Genomic DNA, 21,942 nt, shown 5'->3' with positions numbered 1-21,942 from the left:
CACACACACACACACACACACACACACACAGAGCCACCCTCAGCTCTGAATCAGCCCTTCTAAGCCTCTTCCCCTCCCTCTATTTACATCTCTCTCCCCTTTTTTGTCCCCCTCGCCCTCTCCATTTCTCTCTTGTGTTTAGCCTGCAAGCACTATTTCAATCCTCTGTCTAGGAGAGAGAGAGAGAGAGAGAGAGAGAGAGAGAGAGAGAGAGAGAGAGAGACAGGCAGAGACAGAGAGAGCAAGTGCGCGCGAGAGAAAGAGGGTAAGGGGAGGGTATGTCAGACAGGATTTAGAGTTCAAGTGCACGTGTAGAAAACTGCCTGAATAAAAGGGAGACTGAGCGGAAAGTAAGCAAGGAGGAAGGGAGGCAAAAAGAGGCAGGACACAAAGTGGAGAGAGCAGTGCTCTTACTCTCTCTTTCTGAGAGAAAATGTATTAACCCAGGAATGAGGGAAGAAATGGAAGTACAAAAAATGAATACTGGGAGAGAGAAAAAAATTAATTCCAGCAGCCCCCTCCTCTTCCCTCTCTCCCCAACAACACACTCCTCCTCTTCTATCCCTCCCTCCTGGATATTTCACCATGAAATCCCAGTCTCGCTCTAGCTAGCTCTCCCTTTTCTCCCCTCCCACCTCTTTACACACAGGCACACACACGAACACTCACACACACCCGGACTGACTCCTTCCCTCACACGCCTACTATCCACTTTCGCCTGAGACCGCAGCCAGCACAGGGCTCAGTTTTTTATTTTATTTTTTATTTGCTTTGCTTGCTTTGGGTCTTTCCCTCTTGTACAGTGAGACGAGTCCCATTTCACCCCTCCTCTGCATAGAGAGCGCCCCTGAAAACATAGGCCCTGGATTGTCCCTGCATCAGACTGCATGCTACCAATTGATTTGTGCATCTACTCCTCCCTATTATTTTAGCTCTTTATAAAAAAAATTGCTCTCTACCTTTAATGTAAAATTCGGTTCATTTTGAGTAATTTCTTCACATACCCATTCTGGAAGAGAGGACGAAGAAAAGAAGAAAACGCTCACGGAATGGACAGATGAAAGGGGACAGCAGAAAAAAAGAGTGAGAAAATGGAGAGCATGTTCTGTGGGAGAGCAAGAGAGGTAGGAGAGAGAGTACCGGCACTACCAAGAAACATTAGAGGGAGAGAAGAGAAGGGGGGACCAGTAGGGGTCAAAATCAAGGGAAAAGGACGAAAAAAAAGAGAAAACGAAAAAAGAGAAGGAACAAGACTTATCTCCTAAACGTGTGCTGGTACTTTCTATATCGCTTTTGTGTTTTTTGCCCCCTCACTTTTCCTCATTTTTTCTAATTCCTTCAATGTCCCTCTCACCTCTGTGTGTCTGTTCATATCCTTTTTTCCTCTTCATACATTTATCGCTTTCTTTCTCTCAGATTCTCCTTTCTCCCGCCCTCCTCATGCCTTGCTCCATTTTTCAACTATTTTATTTTTGTTTGAAAAATGTGTTCCCTAGGATCCTAATCCCCCATCCTATCCCTTCTCTCTCTCCTTCTCTCTCTTCCCTATCTCCCTCTCTCTCTTACTCTCTCCCCTCTGCTGTTCTCTAACATATGCTATCTTAAGTGCCTCCCTGTAGGATTACCCTTGGTCGCATTTAGATGGGGATTTTGGATGGGGCTGCATTTAGAGCATCCAGTTTTGGGGGTCCACACAGAGGAGAAAGAGAGAGAGGGAGACTGGGTCTGGGGGGTTGGAGTGAGAGGTGCCTGGCGGATCACTCTTATGGCGGATCACTCTTCTGTGACTCCCTACGCATTCGTGGGGTTGTGCCAATCACGTTTCATGTTATATATCGAAAGGATGTTGTTTGTTATAATGAAGCGTTAAAGGAGGCATGAAGGGCATGTCAACTTGGCTGATGAGAGCCAAGTTTGATTATTTTAGTATTACAATATGGGTATTGGGAATTGGGAATAGAAATATAGGGTTGCCCCTTCTCTCTTTTTGTTATATGCTCCTCCCATCCTTTTCCCCTTTTCTGTCCCGTCTTCCATCCGGGTACCCCTCAATCTGTCTGTCTTCCTGTATTGAAAGACAATATTCACAAATCAAGATGTGGTCTGGTGTCATCAATAGATCGGGGTAAATTAACTACTGGTTCCGAAACACTTAAACGGTTTCAAAAAGTTTGTTTGATTATCTTTCCTGCATTTTTGGGGATAACTTGTTTGATGTGGTGATATTTACTGGTAAAGAGAGAGACTTGGTATGTACATACAATTTCGACACAGAGCAATAGCAATTGCAGTATCTTGTGTTAATTTAAAGATATCATGGTCATTCATTACTTTGCGTCACATGTCATATTAATGTAATGACATGTGAGGCAATGGCGATTCACACTACATATGTTATTGATATGTGATTGTTGGTTAGAAAAAGACCCAAATATGCTCTACCCAGCTGCTAATCCATCCGTATGTATTGTATGTCCAGTACCAGTATGTAATCCCACCTTCTCCTCTCCATCATCAGCCTGATATACACTACATACACAAAAGTCTGTGGACACCCATTCAAATTAGTAGATTCGGCTATTTCAATCACACCTGTTTTTGTGATTACACAGCCATGTAATCTCCATAGACAAACATTGGCAGTAGAATGGCCTTGCTGAAGAGCTCAGTGACTTTCAAAGTCGCACCTTTCCAACAAGTCAGTTCGTCAAATTTCTGCCCTGCTCGAGCTGCTCTGGTCAACTGTAAGTACTGTTATTGTGAAGTGGAAACGTGGACGAGCAACAACTGCTTAGCGCAAAGTGGTAGACCACACAAGCTTAAAGAACGGGACCGCAGACTGCTGAAGAGCGTAGCGCATAAAAATTCTCTGTCCTCGGTTGCAACTCTCACTACTGAGTTCCAAACTGCCTCTGGAAGCAACGTCAGCACAATAACTGTTCGTCGGGAGCTTCATGAAATGGGTTTCCATGGCCGAGCAGCCGCACACAAGCCTAAGATCACCATGTGCAATACCGTGCGTCGGCTAGAGTGGTGTAAAGCTCGCCGCCATTGGACTCTGGAGCAGTGGACACACGTTCTCTGGAGTGATGAATCACACCTCACCATCTGGCAGTCTGACAGACAAATCTGGGTTTGGCGGATGCCAGGAGAATGCTACCTGCAGTGCCAACTATAAAGTTTGGTGGAGGAGGAGTAATGGTCTGGGCTGTTTTCATGGTTCGGGCTAGGCCCCTTAGTTCCAGTGAAGGGAAATCTTAACGCTACAGCATACAATGACATTCTAGTCCATTCTGTGGTTTCAACTTTGTGGCAACAGTTTGGGGAAGGCCCTTTCCAGTTTCAGAATGACAATGCCCCCGTGCACAAAGTGAGGTTCATACAGAAATGGTTTGACGAGATTGGTGTCGAAGAACTTGACTGGCCTGCACAGAGCCCTAACCTCAACCCCATCGAACACCTTTGGTATGAAATGGAACACCGACTGCGAGCCAAGCCTAATCGCTAAACAGGAGTTCCCGACCAAACTAATGCTCTTGTGGCTGAATGGAAGCAAGTCCCCACAGCAATGTTCCAACATCTGGTGGGAAGCCTTCCCAGAAGAGTGGAAGCTGTTATAGCAGCAAAGGGGGACCAACTCCGTATTAATGCCCATAATTTTGGAATGAGATGTTTGACGAGCAGGTGTCCACATACTTTTGGTCATATAGTGTATCTTTCCCTTTCTCTCTTCCCTCCCCTGTGTTACCTGCCTCCCTACTCTGTGGTTGATTTATATACAGTATGTGCTTAAGTCGAACCAGTATGACTACAATACGCGGCCTAATTTCTACGCATGTTTCATGCATAGTTACAGGATGAATTCACATGTCTTGATTTGATTAATGAAGACATCATCTCAATAGTCTACGTGGGACGTCCCTTTGTTTAGTGGCGTTCCAGCCCTGGCACCACCACGACCTCCCTGTGCCTTTTAAAGAAAGAGGGGGGAAAAGTCTTTGATGTCAAAGTTCACATGAGGCAAACGTCTGGGTTTGCAGCAGCATCAGTCAGGGGGGGATCCCATGCTCCAGCAGTACACCGGTTTGATTCAAATCCACCTGGTCAGACAGTCAATGTCTCTGAATGTTCCTCAACCTCAACAAACCGCCTTTGATTTCAGTCCTGTAGGTAGTTGATGGTAATGCCAGTGTACTGTATTGGGACCTAGGTGTTATGTAATCTTTACGTGACAGTGGCTGGATGGGGGTGCAGGCTCATGATCAGTGGTAGTGAACTATATGGGTCTACCCCTGGCATGGACTCGATGGCCCCATCCTAGCACCTATAGTACAATACATACCTGTGCTTGAAGTGGAAGAGACAGGTTGTAAATGACAAGAATACTGTATGTCTCAGAGGGAGGTTGACATCACATCTAAATACCACAGAGTACATTATTATCATAATATTTAGTTGTACCAGATATCAAATCTACTAGATCCATCCATTTCAGAAATGTGGAAATCATTCATCATCACATTAGGCTCATATAGAACATTTTAACAAATATATGAACAACGTCACCCTCCAGCAGCTCATGTGATATTCCAAACATGTAATAGAAATACATACTGTACAAGCCCATAGCTCTGATCTGTCTACATCTTGCTCTCTTAGGTCAGGTCTCAAATAGCACCATATACCCTTTGTAGTGCACAACTTTTGACCAGAGCTGTATGGGGGCTCTGGTCAAAAGTTGTGCACTATATAGGGAATACATGTACCATCGATGTGTACCATTGTTTTAGCATCCCAATGTTCCTCTCACTATCAGTTCCATACTTCTGTATGTGAATCTGTTGTGTTGCTCATACTTAAGAGATGATATTCAACCGCAGCATCATACATTAACTGGATCAGACCTAAGGATTTCCTCTGCAGGCTGGCTCTGTGTGTGTGTGTGTGTGTGTGTGTGTGTGTGTGTGTGTGTGTGTGTGTGTGTGTGTGTGTGTGTGTGTGTGTGTGTGTGTGTGTGTGTGTGTGTGTGTGTGTGTGTGTGTGTGTGTGTGTGTGTGTAGATGGGGTTGACTCATTGAGATACAGTGCCTTCAGAAAGTATTCACACCCTTTGACTTTTTCTACATTTTGTTGTGTTACAGGCAGACTTTAAAATGGTTTAAATTGAGATTTTGTGTCACTGGCCTACACAATACCCCATAATGTCAAAGTGGAATTATGTTTTTAGAAATGTTTACAAATGAATTAAAAATGAAAAGCTGAAATGTCTTGAGTCTATAAGTATTCAACCCCTTTGTTATGGCAAGCCTAAATAAGTTAGTTTAACAATAATAGTGTTGAACATGATTTTTTAATGATACCTCATCTCCGTACCCTACACATACAATTATCTGTAGGTTCCTCAGTCAAGCTGTGAATTTCGAATACAGATTCAACCACAAAAACCTGTGAGGTTTTCAAATGCCTCTCAAAGAAGGGCACCTAAAGCAGACACTGAATATCCCTTTGAGGATGGTGAAGTTTTAATTACACTTGTGGTTGAATCTGTGTTTGAAATTGACAGCTTGACTGGGGGATAAATATACGTGTGAGGTACAGAGATGAGGTAGTCATTAAAAATCATGTTAAACACTATTGCACACAGTGTGTCCATGAAACTTAAGCACATTTTTACTCTATTTTGGCTTGTCATAACAAAGGGGTTTGAATACTTATTGACTCAAGACAATTCAGACACTGAATATCCCTTTGAGGATGGTGAAGTTATTAATTACACTTTGGATGGTGTATTAATACACCCAGTCACTACAAAGATACAGGCGTCCTTCCTAACTCAGTTGCCGGAGAGGAAGGAAACCACTCAGGGATTTCACCATGAGGCCAATAGTGACTTTAAAACAGTTACAGAGTTTATGGCTGTGATAGAAAACTGAGAATAGGTTAACAGTTTTTATTTTTTTATTTAACCTTTTTTTGACAGGGAAGTCATAAATAGGGTCTCTTTTACAGATGAGCCCTGCATAAATACATCGAACATATACAATGTACAAAATTACAAAAAATATTAAGGAAAAAATAAATGTATCAACATAGAGATCATTACTCTGAACTGACCAAGGGGGACACCTAATTTCAGAGAGCTCTGTAGTTACTCTGCAATACTAACCTAAATGACAGTGTTAAAAAAAAGGAAGCCTGTACAAAAGAAAAAATATTCCAAAACATGCATCCTGTTTGCAAAAAGGCACTAAAATAAAACTGCAAAAAATGTGGCAAAGAAATTAACTTTATGTCCTGAATACAAATTGTTATGTTTGGGGCAAATCCAAAACAACACATCACCGAGTACCGCTCTTCATATTTTCAAGCAATGTGGTGGCTGCATCACATTATGGGTATGCTTGTCATCAGCAAAGACTAGGGAGTTTTTTAGGGTAAAATAAACGGAATAGAGCTAAGCACAGGAAAAATTATGGAGGAAAACTTGGTTTTCAAGGCCTACCTTCAAACTCAGTGCCTCTTTGCTTGACATCATGGGAAAATCAGAAGAAAGCAGCCAAGACCTCAGAATTTTTTTTTTAGATCTCCACAAGTCATCCTTGGGAGCAATTTCCAAATGCCAGAAGGTACCAAGTTCATCTGTACAAACAATAGTAAGCAAGTATAAACACCATGGGACCTCGTAGCCGCCATACCGCTCAGGAAGGAGATGAACGTGCTTTGGTGTGAAAAGTGCAAATCAATCCCAGAACAACAGCAAAGGACCTTGTTAAGATGCTGGAGGACATAGGTAGCAAAGTATCTATATCCACAGTAAAACGAGTCCTATATCGACATAACCTGAAAGGCCGCTCAGCAAGGAAGAAGCCACTGCTCCAAAACCGCCATAAAAAAGCCAGACTATGGTTTGCAACTGCACACGGGGACAAAGATCATACTTTTTGGAGAAATGTCCTCTGGTCTGATGAAACAAAAATAGAACTGTTTGGCCATAATGACCATCGTTATGTTTGGAGGAAAAAGGGGGAGGCTTGCAAGCAGAAGAACACCATCCCAACCGTGAAGCACGGAGGTGGCAGCATCATGTTGTGGGGGTGCTTTTCTGCAGGAGGGACTGGTGCACTTCACAAAATAGATGGCATCATGAGGCAGGAAAATGATGTGGATATATTGAGGCAACATCTCAAGACATTAGTCAGGAAGTTAAAGCTTGGTCGCAAATGGGTCTTCCAAATGGACATTGACCACAAGCATACTTCCAAAGTTGTGGCAAAATGGCTTTAGGACAACAAAGTCAAGGTATTGGAGTGGCCATCACAAAGCCCTGACCTCAATCCTATAGAAAATGTGTGGGCAGAACTGAAAAAGCGTGTGCGAGCACGGAGGCCTACAAACCTGACTCAGTTACACCAGCTCTGTCAGGAGGAATGGGCCAAAATTCACCCCTTACTGTGGGAAGCTTGTGGAAGGCTACCCAAAACATTTGACCCAAGTTAAACAATTTAAAAGCAATGCTACCAAATACTAATTGAGTGTATGTAAACGTCTGACCCACTGGGAATGTGATGAAAGAAATAAAAGCTGAAATAAATCACTCTTTACTATTATTCTGACATTTCACATTCTTAAAATAAAGTGGTGATCCTAACTGACCTAAGACAGGGAATTTTTACTGGGATTAAATGTCAGGAATTGTGAAAACTGAGTTTAAATGTAATTGGCTAAGGTGTATGTAAACTTCCGACTTCAACTGTATACAGTAAGCGGACATGCAGATAGACATACTGGGAAACAGACAGGTGGATGTACAGTAAAAACAATGGGCAGCCTAACAGACAAGGAAAGACAAATATAGAGAACACAGAGGCTACCTCTCTTCAGGGGTAGCGGGGGAGCAGCAGTCAAGCATACAGAACTAGAACGGGAAGTTTTCAAAAGAACCTGACCTACGCACCCAACATTGCCACTCCCATTCCATGTAGCCCAAGACCTGAAATGTAAGCAGTGGTGTAACGCATTACTTAAGTAGGTTTTTGGGGTATCTGTACTTTACTTTACTATTTCTATTTTTGACTACTTTTACTTTACTACATTCCTAAAGAAAATTATGTACTTTTTACTCCATACATTTTCCCTGAAACCCAAAAGTACTTCTTACATTTTGAATGCTTAGAAGGACAGGAAAATGGTCTAATTCAAATATTAATCAAGAGAACATCCCTGGTCATCCCTACTTCCTCTAATCTGGCGGATTCACTAAGCATGCTTTGTTTGTAAATTATATCTTAGTGTTGGAGCGTGTCCCTGGCTATCCGTAAATTAAAAAAACATGAAAATTAGGCTGTCTGGTACATTTACTTATTTAAAAGCAAATACTTTTAGACTTTTACTTAAGTAGTATTTTACTGGGTGACTCACTTTTTCTTGAGTAATTTTTTATTAAGGTATCTTTACTTTTACTCAACTATGACGTTTGGGTGTTTTTACCCCCACCGAAAGTAAGGAGATCTTTTAATTTTAATTCAAAACTAACCAACACAAATCATCCATCATACTTCACTTACCTTTCAGGGAAGTCATCTGAATGTGAATAGAATCAAGTGCTCTATCGGTCATATTTTTCCTCAAACATCTAGCAGTGAGGAGGATCACTTGGTCAGCCATTTCGAGCTCGGAACCGGTCGACCCATTGATTTACCACCAGAACAATTGAATTACAACTCCCTGAGTCATCCTATAATGATTCCCTTTAAGGTTGTTCTACCAAGGAAGCTAAATAACAAACTAATGATAATGTTCTACAGTGATGGGTATTTCATGTCACATTTGATTTTTGTACTATGCGGGTTGCATGTTTGAGCTTTGACATACTGTATTTTTGAGTTACAAGTGGTGAGGTTGCCAGTTGGTCATGTCCTGATCCTGCAGTGTATGTAGTGAATTGCTAGGGAATCATGGAGAAGCAGAGGGGTATAAAGGAGTGCATGTGGCTTTGAGAAGCTTCACATTACATTTTTGTCTTTGTAAACCCCCGTCCCCCATTCCCACCAGCAGAATAAGAGCTACATTCTGCCCTGGCGACACAATAGAGCCCTTCATATCCAGATATTGTCACAATGTGTTTTTGCAGCACCATATGCACACCTACACCCAGTTCAATGGTTCAGTTGGTTATTCTATGCACTTTACCTGATCAACCCATTCTTGTTTACTGTGTTCGTTTAGAAATGTGTATAGGCTCCCTTCAGCGTTTGTGTTTGTGTTTGAGTGTGTGCCGTGTCAGTTTAGGCATCACAATTAATCATGCTTCAATATATGTATATTAGTGGCTTTTCAGATACAATATATGTGCTGATTTATTGTGTGTGCAGAACTAGGCTTGGTGAATGTGTGCACAGGACAGTACTGATGAAGTGGCTAGTGGTGGCCTGTGGTAGTCTAGCCGTTTACTGTGGCTGCTATTGTCTCTATCCAATAAAAAAGAAAGAAATAAAAACGTAAAAATAATGAGTTGCTATTGTAGAGCGTTGTACAATGGTGCAACCCAGTGCCAGTGAGGGCTGCCAGTGTAACCCGCTCCACCCCAACAGGGCGGCAGCGAGTGGGTTAATGTCTGAGGACCGGAGGAATGTGTCCTGGTCGACAGGGAGAATTCCTCAGTCCTGCATGAGTAGGTCACAGTGCTGACAAGAGCCTGCCTCTTATTTTAGCACACACCCTCCCGCCTGCCCTCTCTCTCTTATCGCTCTTTTTCTCTATCTCTCTCTCTCCCCCCTAACCCAGGCCCTTTCTGCCCCTCTCTCTTTCACGGGTAGGCTATTCCTGTCTATCAACCTCTCACTCATTCTTCCTGCTTCTCTGTCTTACTTTCTGCTCTCTTCTCACTCCTGTTCATTGTGTCTCATTTTTTCTTTATCTCCATGTCTCTCTATTCACATTCACATATCCTCCACTTACATTAGGTATCCTATTATATTTATGCACTATACCTACCCTTCATTGATCTCTTTCTCTTTCTCCTTCTCTCAATTCAATTTCAATTCAATTTTCAGGGCTTTATTGGCATGGGAAACATGTTAACATTGCCAATGCTCGCTCGATCTCTCTCTCTCTCTCTCTCTCTCTCTCTCTCTCTCTCTCTCTCTCTTTTCGGCACATGGAGTTCAGTACCTGCGGTGCTGGGGGGTTGGTTGAGAAAGGGAAAGATACAGACTGTGTGTCTGTGCGTACTTGTTATTAATGCAGCGCGGTACAGTGTCTGTATAGTGTGCCTGGTGCTGCTGGTAATGTATGATTTATAACATGTGTTCCCAAACACAGGAGGTTGGTGGCACCTTAATTGCGGAGCACGGGCTTGTGGTAATGGCTGGAGTGGAATGAGTGGAATGGTATCAAATACGTCCGACACAAAATTTGAAATTGTGTTTTTTACATTGGATAAAAGTAGAGATTCAGAGCTCAAAAATGGGATATCATACACCCCAGTTGAGGAATAATGGGAGAGTAATTTTGCTTTGAAAGTTGATTCACTTGTAACCTCACTTTTGAGAAAAATGTCCCTTGGATGTTTTGATACACCTACTGGAGAGCTCTTCTTTGTCTACACCCATTCAGCATCATTCACACCCTCTTAAAACCTCTTACATCTAGACGTTCCGCTAGTGGAACAGCTGCTCCAATATCCAATGATGGGCGTGGCGCGAAATTAAAGTCCTCGAAAATCCGAAAATTTCAAATTTCAAAATTTTTCAAACATATGATTATTTTACAGCATTTTAAAGACAAGACTCTCCTTTATCTAACCACACTGTCCGATTTCAAAAAGGCTTTACAGCGAAAGCAAAACATTAGATTATGTCAGCAGAGTACCCAGCCAGAAATAATCAGACACCCATTTTTCAAGCTAGCATATAATGTCACAAAAAACAAAACCACAGCTAAATGCAGCACTAACCTTTGATGATCTTCATCAGATGACACTCCTAGGACATTATGTTATACAATACATGCATGTTTTGTTCAATCAAGTTCATATTTATATCAAAAAACAGCTTTTTACATTAGCATGTGACGTTCAGAACTAGCATTCCCACCAAACACTTCCGGTGAATTTACTAAATTACTTACGATAAACGTTCACAAAAAACATAACAATTATTTTAAGAATTATAGATACAGAACTCCTTTATGCAATCGCGGTGTCCGATTTTAAAATAGCTTTTCGGTGAAAGCACATTTTGCAATATTCTGAGTACATAGCTCGGCCATCACGGCCAGCTAATTTGACACCCACCAAGTATGGGACAACCTAAACTCAGAATTACTATAAGAAAAATTGGATTACCTTTGCTGTTCTTCGTCAGAATGCACTCCCAGAACTTCTACTTCAACAACAAATGTTGTTTTGGTTCCAAATAATCCATAGTTATATTCAAATAGCTCTGTTTTGTTTGTGCGTTCAGGTCACTATCCGAAGGGTAACGCGCGAGCGCATTTCGTGACAAAAATATTTCAAAATATTCCATTACCGTACTTAGAAGCATGTCAAACGCTGTTTAAAATCAATTTTTATGCTATTTTTCGCGTAAAATAGCGATAATATTCCAACCGGGCAACGCTGTAGTCATTCAAAGGCTGAAAGAAAAAAAAATTTGTCTCGTGACTGCGCATCTCCAGTGTCACTGTCCCCAGGCTGACCACTCACAAATTCTGCTGCTGTTCTTCGCCCAGAGACAGCAGACACCCCATTCCACTTTCTGGCGGCTTTAGAGAGCCAATGGAAGCCTTAGAAAATGTTACGTTACAGCACAGATGCTGTATTTCGATAGAGATGCAACAGAAGGACAACAAATTGTCAGACAGGGCACTTCCTGTATGGAATCTTCTCAGGTTTTGGACTGCCATATGAGTTCTGTTATACTCACAGACACCATTCAAACAGTTTTAGAAACTTTAGAGTGTTTTCTATCCAAATCTACTAATTATATGCATATTCTAGTTTCTGGGCAGGAGTAGTAACCAGATTAAATCGTGTACGTTTTTTATCCGGCCGTGAAAATACTGCCCCCATCCCAAAGAAGTTAAGGATTCACATGTGAGGCCATGTACTTAAACAACCAAAGATTTCAAGACTAAAGGTAGATTTAAACTACGTGTGTGTTTGTAAATTCAATCTGGAGTGCCAGAGTATGCACTCTGGGCGTTTGTAAACTCAGAGCGTTATCAGATTGTCAGTTCGTAAATTCAGAGCGTTTCGCTCTCTGAGCATTCAGAGTGCACACTGGATGCTCTGGTCGAGGAGTAGGGTTGATCCGAGCGTTCTGCAGTCAAGCACCCAAGCTACCTGGCTAACGTTGACATACTTTAACTTCCAGACATAAATGAGGGAACACCTCACTCTGAGTATTTTACTCGCCCTAGCAGAGCTGGTTAGGCTGTTTTTATGTTATCCAGAGCGTTGGTGACTGCAACTGTGCTGCTTGCAACAATTTAATTACGCGTTTTTGCAAACGTTTCCTGACACTGGCCATATTCAACGGGTGTTGAGCGTTCATAAATTCGTTAGACGTAGCTGTGCCAGAACACAGAATAACTATCAAAAGTTATCACAGTGACATCATGAACATTCTATTAAAATGGTTACTTGCATAGTGGAGTCTTTTGCTTAGACATGTAGCTAGCTAGCTAGCTAAACAACAAGCCATAATCCCAACTCATTATGTTACTACCCTGCATGAATCTGCAGGTAGCTAAACCACCAGGTTCTAGCTAACATTGACTAGCAATGCAAATGGCTCTGAGATACTAATAATATTACCACACAGATCATACTCATAACATTAGCTAGCGAGCCAGCCAGCTAACGTTAGCTAGATAGCTAACAGTACACTTTAACTTGAAATGAAAATGACTTTCTGACAAAATTACAAACGTGTAACATCTGAAAATGTAGCTAGCTAGACTATCTTACCCGTATACATAGACACTTCTCCCTCTCTGTCACGGATGCCATAGTTGCCTTAGTTTGAAGTGGTAATCCGGAGACAGGTGTTTTATATAACAGCCTTCTGTGTGTTCTCTTTTCGACTCAGTTCGTAATTTAACAATTTTATTTCCAGATGGCAAATGTATTTACAAATGGCATGCAAGTTTGTTATTAAGGCACATGAAAGTTCACATGTTCCAGAAAGCATTTCTGCCCAAAAACGCATTTTGATTAAAAAAATTAAGTTTATGTTCAAATGGCTCTGCTGTGAAGTAGTGACGCACGACATACGCTTAGTTTCCTGAAATGAGTCACATATGAGCTATCTGGATATTTGACTGTAGTAACCCAAAGCTGTGATTCTCTCTTTCTGTAACTATCCCCAATCCTGACTGGTTCATATTGTGAGTGACAGACTCAAAAGATAGCCCCCTCAGGTCCGCTGATGTTCTTGCTTCTGTCAGATGGGGGATTTGACATACTTTAAACCTCATACACATGCTCCTTGAATGAAAGCACATTTCACATACACAGATGTAGGGCATCTCATATCTGACGCAAAGGAAGCTTTTAATGCCAGATTGGCAGGGAATAGAATTTAGCTCAGGGGGACAGACAGAGGGATGGCGGGAGAGAGAGAGGGGGGAAGGGGGAAAAATAAATCAGAGAGAGAGTCTCCTGGTCTGTCTCACTCAGACACACATACAAACATACACACACAGCTCTGTATTACTTTACTTGTGAGGACTTTTTACCCTAACCAAACCCTTACGATAACCCTAATTCTAACCCTCAACCTAACCCGAAGGACTTTGTGCGCTGAGGTGGGAGGGGTGGCAATATCTGAGGTGTGTCTTTTAAAACATGTGCCAACGTGCCAATTTCAGGCAGCGCTGGTGGGGATATTTAAGACCAACCAAAAGCTGGTCATAGCGGTTATGGCATGGATTTTGACGTTGGAAGCACAGCCTATCCAGCCGTGATGCACAATGCCTGTATGCGCATGGAGCAAAAGAGATGTGCATTTTTCCCCCATTTATTTTAATTTGATTAAAAACCAAGCATAGCCTCCCCTCCTCTCAATGAAGGCTGTTTTTCATAATGCCCAAGAGAGAGAGATACTAACTTACTTATCTTGGACACATTCTATAACTATTCTCACAATGATATAGTTTGCACACGAACCGCCCGTTTGGAAAAAATAAATAGAGTTGACTCTTCCATTCGCTCCAGTGGGGCGATTAGTGTAGTGTACTACGTTGATTTGAGACTCGTAGTAAGATGGGATGGTTTGAAGACTTTGAGATATTTAACCCAGGACAGCTAATCAGCTGTACCAGTGATTGTCTGAGACGGGAGTTTGTCGCCAAGAAGTACTCTATATTTTATTTAACCTTTATTTAACTAGGCAAGTCAGTTAAGAAAAAATATATTATTTACAATAACGGCCTACTCCGGCCAAACCCCAACGACGCTGGGCCAATTGTGTGCCGCCCTATGAGACTCCCAATCACAACCGGATGTGATACAGCCTGGATTTGAAACAGGTACTATAGTGACGCCTCTTGCACTGAGATGCAGTGCCTTAGATTCCTGCGCCACTCTGGAGCTGATGGGAACCACATTTGCTATTTAACGCAACACTTTTTGTGATAAAACTATGGGTAAAGTTGAAAATGCAAAGGAAACAAATAGAACTTTTGATTTTTATTCGATACATGAAAACTTAAGCGAATAATTACATTTTGTGTGGACTACATCATCACACACTGATTTCTACCCACAACAAGTCCGTTTGGTGGAAACACACCACTGGTGGGAAAATGTGCATATTTTCTTTATGCATATTTTGTTACATTTGCATGAAAGTCTGTCACCGATTGGATGGAAACCTAACTAGTGTTCAAACAGGTGCCTCCTAGATAATATTGATGCATGTGCATTATGTGGGTCGAAATGAGGAGAGGATCATCATGTTGAAACTGTACCAGTAATCGTTTAGCGATATGTGTGTTTGGCGAAAGGCGGTATTCTTGTCCCCTATAGAAAGTACCAGTCAAAAGTATTCTTGTCCCCTATAGAAAGTACCAGTCAAAAGTTTGGACACACCTATTCATTCAAGGGTTTTTCTTTATTTTTACTATTTTCTACATTGTAGAATAATAGTGAGGACATCAAAACTATGAAATAACACATGGAATCATGTAGTAACCAAAAAAGTATTAAACATATCAAAATATATTTAATATGTTAGATTCTTCAACCCACTGCCTTGATGACAGCTTTGCACACTCTTGGTATTCTCTCAACCAGCTTCACCTGGAATGCCTATTCCAACAGTCTTGAAGCAGTTCCCACATTTGTTGAGCACTTGTTGGTTGCTTTACCTTCATTCTATGGTCCAACTCATCCCAAACCATCTAAAGTGGGTTGAGGTCATGTGATTGTGGAGGCTAGGTCATCTGATGCAGCACTCCATCACTCTCCTTCTTGGTCAAATAGCCCTTACACAGTCTGGAGGTGTGTCGGGTCATTGTCCTGTTGAAAAACAAATGATAGTCCCACTAAGCGTAAACCAGATGGGATGGCGTATCGCTGCAGAATGCTGTGGTAGCCATGCTGGTTCAGTGTGCCTTGAATTCTAAATAAATCACAGTGTCACCAGCAAAGCACCCCCACACCTCCTCCTCTATGCTTCACAGTGTGAACCACACATGCGGGAACCACACACCTACTCTGCGTCTCACAAATCACTAATTTAGACTCATCAGACCAAAGGACAGATTTCCACTGGTCTAATGTCTATTGCTTGTGTTTCTTGGCCCAAGCAAGTCTTTTCTTCTTATTGGTGTCCTTCGGTAGTGGTTTCTTTGCAGCAATTTGACCATGAAGGCCTGATTCATGCAGTCTCCTCTATACAGTTGATGTTGAGATGTGTCTGTTACTTGAACTCTGTAAAGCATTTATTTGGGCTGCAGTCTGAGGTGCAGTTAACTCTAATGAACGTATCTTCTGCAGCAGAGGTAACTCTGGGTCTTCATTTCCTGTGTCGGTCCTCATGAGAGCCAGTTTCATCATAGAGTTTGATGGTTTTTGCGTCTGCACTTTAAGAAACTTGTTCTTGAAATTTTTCAGATTGACTGACTTTCATGTCGTAAATTGTTTCTCTTTGCTTATTTGAGCTGTTCTTGCCCTAACATGGACTTTGTCTTTTACCAAATAGGGCTATCTTCTGTATACCACCCCTACCTTGTCACAACACAACTGATAACCTCAAACGCATTAAGAAGGAAAGAAATTCCACAAATGAACTTTTAACAAAGCACACCTGTTAATTGAAATGCATTCCAGGTGACTATGAAGCTGGTTGAGAGAATGCCAAGAGTGTGTCCAAACTTTTGACTGGTACTGTACATTATCATGAAATATCATCCTTATTTTACCCCCATAGAACTTGGCATCTTTTTTAAGCGGATTCAACATATGTTACGTTCCAAGTTATATTGACTACCTTTATATGAACATACAGTTGAAGTCGGAAGTTTACATACACTTAGGTTGGAGTCATTAAAACTCGTTTTTCAACCACTCCACAAATTTCTTGTTAACAAACTATCGTCAGTTAGGACATCTACTTTGTACCTGACACAAGTAATTTTTCCAACAATTGTTTACAAACAGATTATTTCACTTATAATTCACTGTATCACAATTCCAGTGGGTCAGAAATGTAAATACACTAAGTTGACTGTGCCTTTAAACAGCTTGGAAAATTCCAGAAAATTATGTCATGGCTTTAGAAGCTTCTGATAGGCTAATTGACATCATTTGAGTCAATTGGAGGTGTACCTGTGGATATATTTCAAGGCTTACCTTCAAACTCAGTGCCTCTTTTCTTGACATCATGAGAAAATCTAAAGAAATCAGCCAAGACCTCAGAATAGTAGACAGCCACTAATCTGGTTCATCCTTGGGTGCAACTTCCAAATGCCTGAAGGTACCACGTTCATCTGTACAAACAATAGTATGCAAGTATAAACACCATGGGACCCCACGCAGCCGTCATACCGCTGCGTGGGGTCCCATGGTGTTTACAATTATTTTAAGAATTATAGATACAGAACTCCTTTATGCAATCGCGGTGTCAGATTTTAAAATAGCTTTTCGGCAAAAGCACATTTTGCAATATTCTGAGTAGATAGCTCGGCCATCACAGGCTAGCTAATTTGACACCCACCAAGTTTGGTGCTCACTAAACTCAGAATTACTATAAGAAAAATTGGATTACCTTTGCTGTTCTTCGTCAGAATGCACTCCCAGGACTTCTACTTCAACAACAAATGTTGTTTTGGTTCCAAATAATCCATAGTTATATTCAAATAGCTCCGTTTTGTTCGTGCGTTCAGGTCACTATCCGAAGGGTGACGCGAGAGCGCATTTCAAAATATTCCATTACCGTACTTCGAAGCATGTCAAACGCTGTTTAAAATACATTTTTATGCTATTTTTCTCATAAAATAGCGATAATATTCCAACCGGGCGACGTTGTATTCATTCAAAGGCTGAAAGAAAAAAATGGAGTAGTCTCGTGGACGCGCATCTCCAGTGTCACTGTTCCCAGGCTGACCACTAACAAATTATCCTGCTGTTCTTCGCCCAGAGACTGCCAATGGAAGCCTTAGAAAATGTCACGTTACAGCACAGATGCTGCATTTTCGATAGAGATGCTACAGAAGGACAACAAATTGTCAGACAGGGCACTTCCTGTGTAGAATCATCTCAGGTTTTGGCCTGCCATATGAGATCTGTTATACTCACAGACACCATTCAAACAGTTTTGAAACTTGAGTGTTTTCTATCCAAATCTACTAATTACATGCATGTTCTAGTTTCTGGGCAGGAGTAGTGACCAGATTAAATTGGGTACGTTTTTTATCCGGCCGTGAAAATACTGCCCCCTATCCCAAACAGGTTAACTAGCCTACCTGGTTAAATAAAGGTGAAATAAAATAAATGCAAAATGACTGGTCAGAAGGATGATATGATAAGAGATCATGATTAATAAGATGACTGTTTTTTGATGAAATAGATATATACCTTATAGAGTTTAATTCGGGAGATGGTAACTCTTTAAACAACCTCTTCCGTAGTGCCCCAAATCCTAATGAGTTAATTGTTACATGATTAATTTAATCGGGTTACAGTTTAACATAGTTAGTGGATTAAATAAATAACAGTCATATTCATGAAAGTAAAGTCATGACATATTGGTGCCCAGTGTGAGGCATCTAAAACAGAATTAGGTCTTGCAGTCTTTATGAATTGTGTAGCAGATTACATTGGAGCTATAGGCAGGATTACCGTTGAGAGTGAGTGTGTGTGAGATTCCTTTTGAGGTACTAGAAAGATTGCCTCCGGTGTTGCATACTGATTAAGGATCAGTGTAGATGGTGGAGTATTAATTCCTAGAGCTAGGACATATGGCCCAGCCGATTTAAGGATTAACGATATATTTGTTTGGCCAAAGCGGAGTATTATATCTGTCTATCGCGCTTCAGAAGCGTGAGTATACACTGAGTATTTATGTTATCGCGAGTTCCGATAACATCACCAGAAAAAACACCCATTGGGTTTTACGCGAGATGTCGTAAGTAAAACCCTGGTCCCGTATTGAAGGGGACCCTGGGTCTGCTTAGAAGTTAACATTCTTGTGCAAGGATGGCTAGCTTTGCATTAGATGCTAAGCTAACAAAGGGAGAGCAGCCATTTTCCTTTGTTCAAATCAGAATTCCGCACTTTGCAGGAATCCCGTATGATTTTCGCTTTCACGGTGGAACCCTGTGCCTTGGGTGATGGAAGTCCCACCTCTGCTGGAATCCCTTGTGAGTTCAGCTTTCAGGGGTGAGTGACCCCTTCTGGTGAAGAATCGGCAGTAATTTTGTTTTGAAAAAATTCTAATGTGAGGGCCAATGTCTTCTCACATTTGTAACAACTGGTTACACTTCAATAATATCCAACCAATCTCAACTTTTTGGAAATCATTGTCTCATTCGAAGGAAGTTAAATAGCCAAACAAACCTTTTACCAGGCTGATCATTTGGATAAGGACCAAATGAAATTGTTCCTACCAATGAGACATTTGACACTTTTCCACATTAACTTAGATACAGTGACGCTTTCAGGTTAATTAAAGGTTAATTCTCAGATAGACTATAAAGGTATGATTAATTATTAACATTGATTAATCAATTAAATTTGCTTTTGCAAAATCATTGACGTCCAACTCCCACATTACTGATCCAGTATTGACAATTCATTAATGTCTATAAATAGATTCAAATCGTTTTTGCAGCTTCCAATGATTCAAAACCCCAAAATATACATATTGTTTCTATAATAATGTGCAAGCTGTCAGAGGGGGTGGCCCCCATTCCCAAGCTAATTAGTGAACCTGCACCCATGGACAGATTGATCACTGACCTCAGCAGCAATATAAACCCAAACTATGCCATAAGCAAGAAAACAGCAGAAATTGCGACAGACGCCCTACAAAATAGATCATCAGGCACAGGCCTTGTAAAGGTTCTCTCCAGTTTATCCCTGATGTATGGCCGCCAGCAGAGTACAGCAGTGCACAGCATAAGCATGAGCAAGAAACGGTTGACATGAAGGGACAGGTGGAGAGAACCGGGAAACTAATGACGAAAATACTGCTAGCCGTGGAACTACTTCTGAAAACTGAACAATTAAAAGTAATAACAGAAACTTATGACGACGAACGAGCACAAACTCTTCAACAAACTCATCTTCTACAGGAACAACTCAATTTAGCCAAAACTAAATACGATGAATTCCACGCAAAACTAGATAAATCTGACGAGTTATCTACAAACAGGGGCGCACAACTTGATAACATGCATGCAGTTTTGATTAACAACACTCAAAGCAGTAATGTTCTAGTCCAAATGCTGCAAACCAAACTTTCAATTAATGAACACCATGACCAAGTTAGATGAAAAAACAGAGGAACTCATTGAAGTTGCTGATCAAATTATTGATGAGAGAGAACCAAGGCGAGAAAGATGAAAAAATATATATTTCTAAGCAAGCGGAGGAAATCTCATCACTGAATCGCTCACTCTGCACTCAAGACCTCTACCATGACAGACAAGTATGAGGCCGAATGGAGACAGAGTACTTAATCTAGACACGTGAGTGTCGCACTAAGCGCCCAAGTGGACTCTGCCATGCAGAGGAATACCACCCTTAGGTACCATTTGGAAGAATTCCAGAACGGTCAGGCGCTACAGCATGACTACCCAACCAAGAAACCAAGCTCGCAACCAGAGCTCGGTACACAAAGGAGTGAAGACGACAAAAGGTTTCAGGCTTTGCCTCTCTCAGGTGTCCCTCAGTCTGACATGGCAGGGCTTGCAAACTATTACAGACTACAAAGGGAAGCACAGCCGAGAGCTGCCCAGTGACACGAGCCTACCAGACGAGCTAAAAAACTTCTATGCTCGCTTCGGGGCAAGTAACATTGAAACATGCATGAGACCATCAGCTGTTCCGGATGACTGTGTGATCACTCTCTCCGCAGCTGATGTGAGTAAGACCTGTAAACAGGTCAACATTCACAAGGCCGCAAGGCCAAACAGATTACCAGGATGTGTACTCTGAGTATGCGCTGACCAACTGGCAAGTGTCTTCACTGACATTTTCAATCTCTCCCTGTCTGAGTGTGTAATACCACATGTTTCAAGCAGAGCACCATAGTCCCTGTGCCCATGAACACTAAAGTAACCTGCCTAAATTACTTCCGACCCGTAGCACTCGCGTCTGTTGCCATGAAATGCTTTGAAAGGCTGGTCATGGCTCACATCAAAACCATTATCCCAGAAACCCTAGACTCACTCCAATTTGCATACCACCCCAACAGATCCACAGATGATGCAATCTCTATTGCACTCCACACTGCCCTTTCACAGCTGGACAAAAGGAACATCTATGTGAGAGTGCTATTCATTGACTACAGCTCAGCGTTTAACACCATATTGCCCTCAAAGCTCATCGCTAAGCTAAGGACCCTGGGACTGAACACCTCCTTCTGCAACTGGATCCTGGACTTCCTGACAGGCTGCCCCCAGGTGGTAAGGGTAGGTAACAACACATCCGCCACGCTGATCCTCAACACGGGGGCCCCTCAGGGGTGCATGCTCAGTCCCCTCCTGTACTTCCTGCATGGCCAGGCACGAGTCCAACACCATCATTAAGATTGCACATAACACAACAGTGGTAGGCCTGATCACTGACAACGATAAGACAGCCTATAGGGAGAAGGTCAGAGACTTGACCGTGTGGTGCCAGGACAAAATCCTCTCCCTCAACGTGATCAAGACAAAAAAGATGATTGTGGACTACAGGAAAAGGAGGACCAAGCACTCCCCCATTGTCATTGACGGGGCTGTAGTGGAGCAGGTTGAGAGCTTCAAGTTCCTTGGCATCCACATCACCAACAAACAAACAAACATGGTCCAAGCACACCAAGACAGTAGTGAAGAGGGCACGACAACCTATTCCTCCTCAGGAGACTGAAAAGATCAGATCCTCAAAAGATTTGACAGCTGCATCATTAAGAGCATCCTGACGGGTTGCATCGCTGCCTGGTATGGCAATTGCTCGGACTCCGACCGCAAGGCACTGCAGAGGGTAGTACGTACGGCCTAGTACATCACCGGGGCCAAGCTTCCTGCCATCCAGGACCTCTATACCAGGCAGTGTCAGAGAAAGGCCCTAAAAATTGTTAAAGACTCCAGCCACCCTAGTCATATACTGTTCTCTCTGCCATCACACTGCAAGCGGTACCGGAGTGCCAAGTCTAGGTCCAAGAGTCTTCTAAACACTTCGACCCCCAAGCCATAAGACTCCTGAACATCTAATCAAATGGCTACCCAGAC

The 21,942-nt window shown here is 42.0% G+C and overlaps 1 long non-coding RNA gene across 1 annotated transcript in view; it reads left to right on the top strand.

Annotated features, from left to right (window-relative positions):
• The first annotated feature begins 947 nt into the window (after positions 1-947).
• The window catches only part of LOC106588246 (uncharacterized), a 43,105-nt gene continuing 22,110 nt past the window's right edge, over positions 948-21,942 (top strand). The window contains exon 1 of the long non-coding RNA XR_001324611.2: positions 948-1,124. This is a non-coding gene — a long non-coding RNA (uncharacterized lncRNA). The remainder of the gene's footprint in view (positions 1,125-21,942) is intronic.

This window comes from Salmo salar, chromosome ssa27 (genome assembly GCF_905237065.1).
Source record: "Salmo salar chromosome ssa27, Ssal_v3.1, whole genome shotgun sequence".
Taxonomy (NCBI): domain Eukaryota; kingdom Metazoa; phylum Chordata; class Actinopteri; order Salmoniformes; family Salmonidae; genus Salmo; species Salmo salar.
The sequence above is the reverse complement of the archived record's forward strand: the minus strand, read 5'-3'. Positions and strand labels throughout refer to the sequence as shown.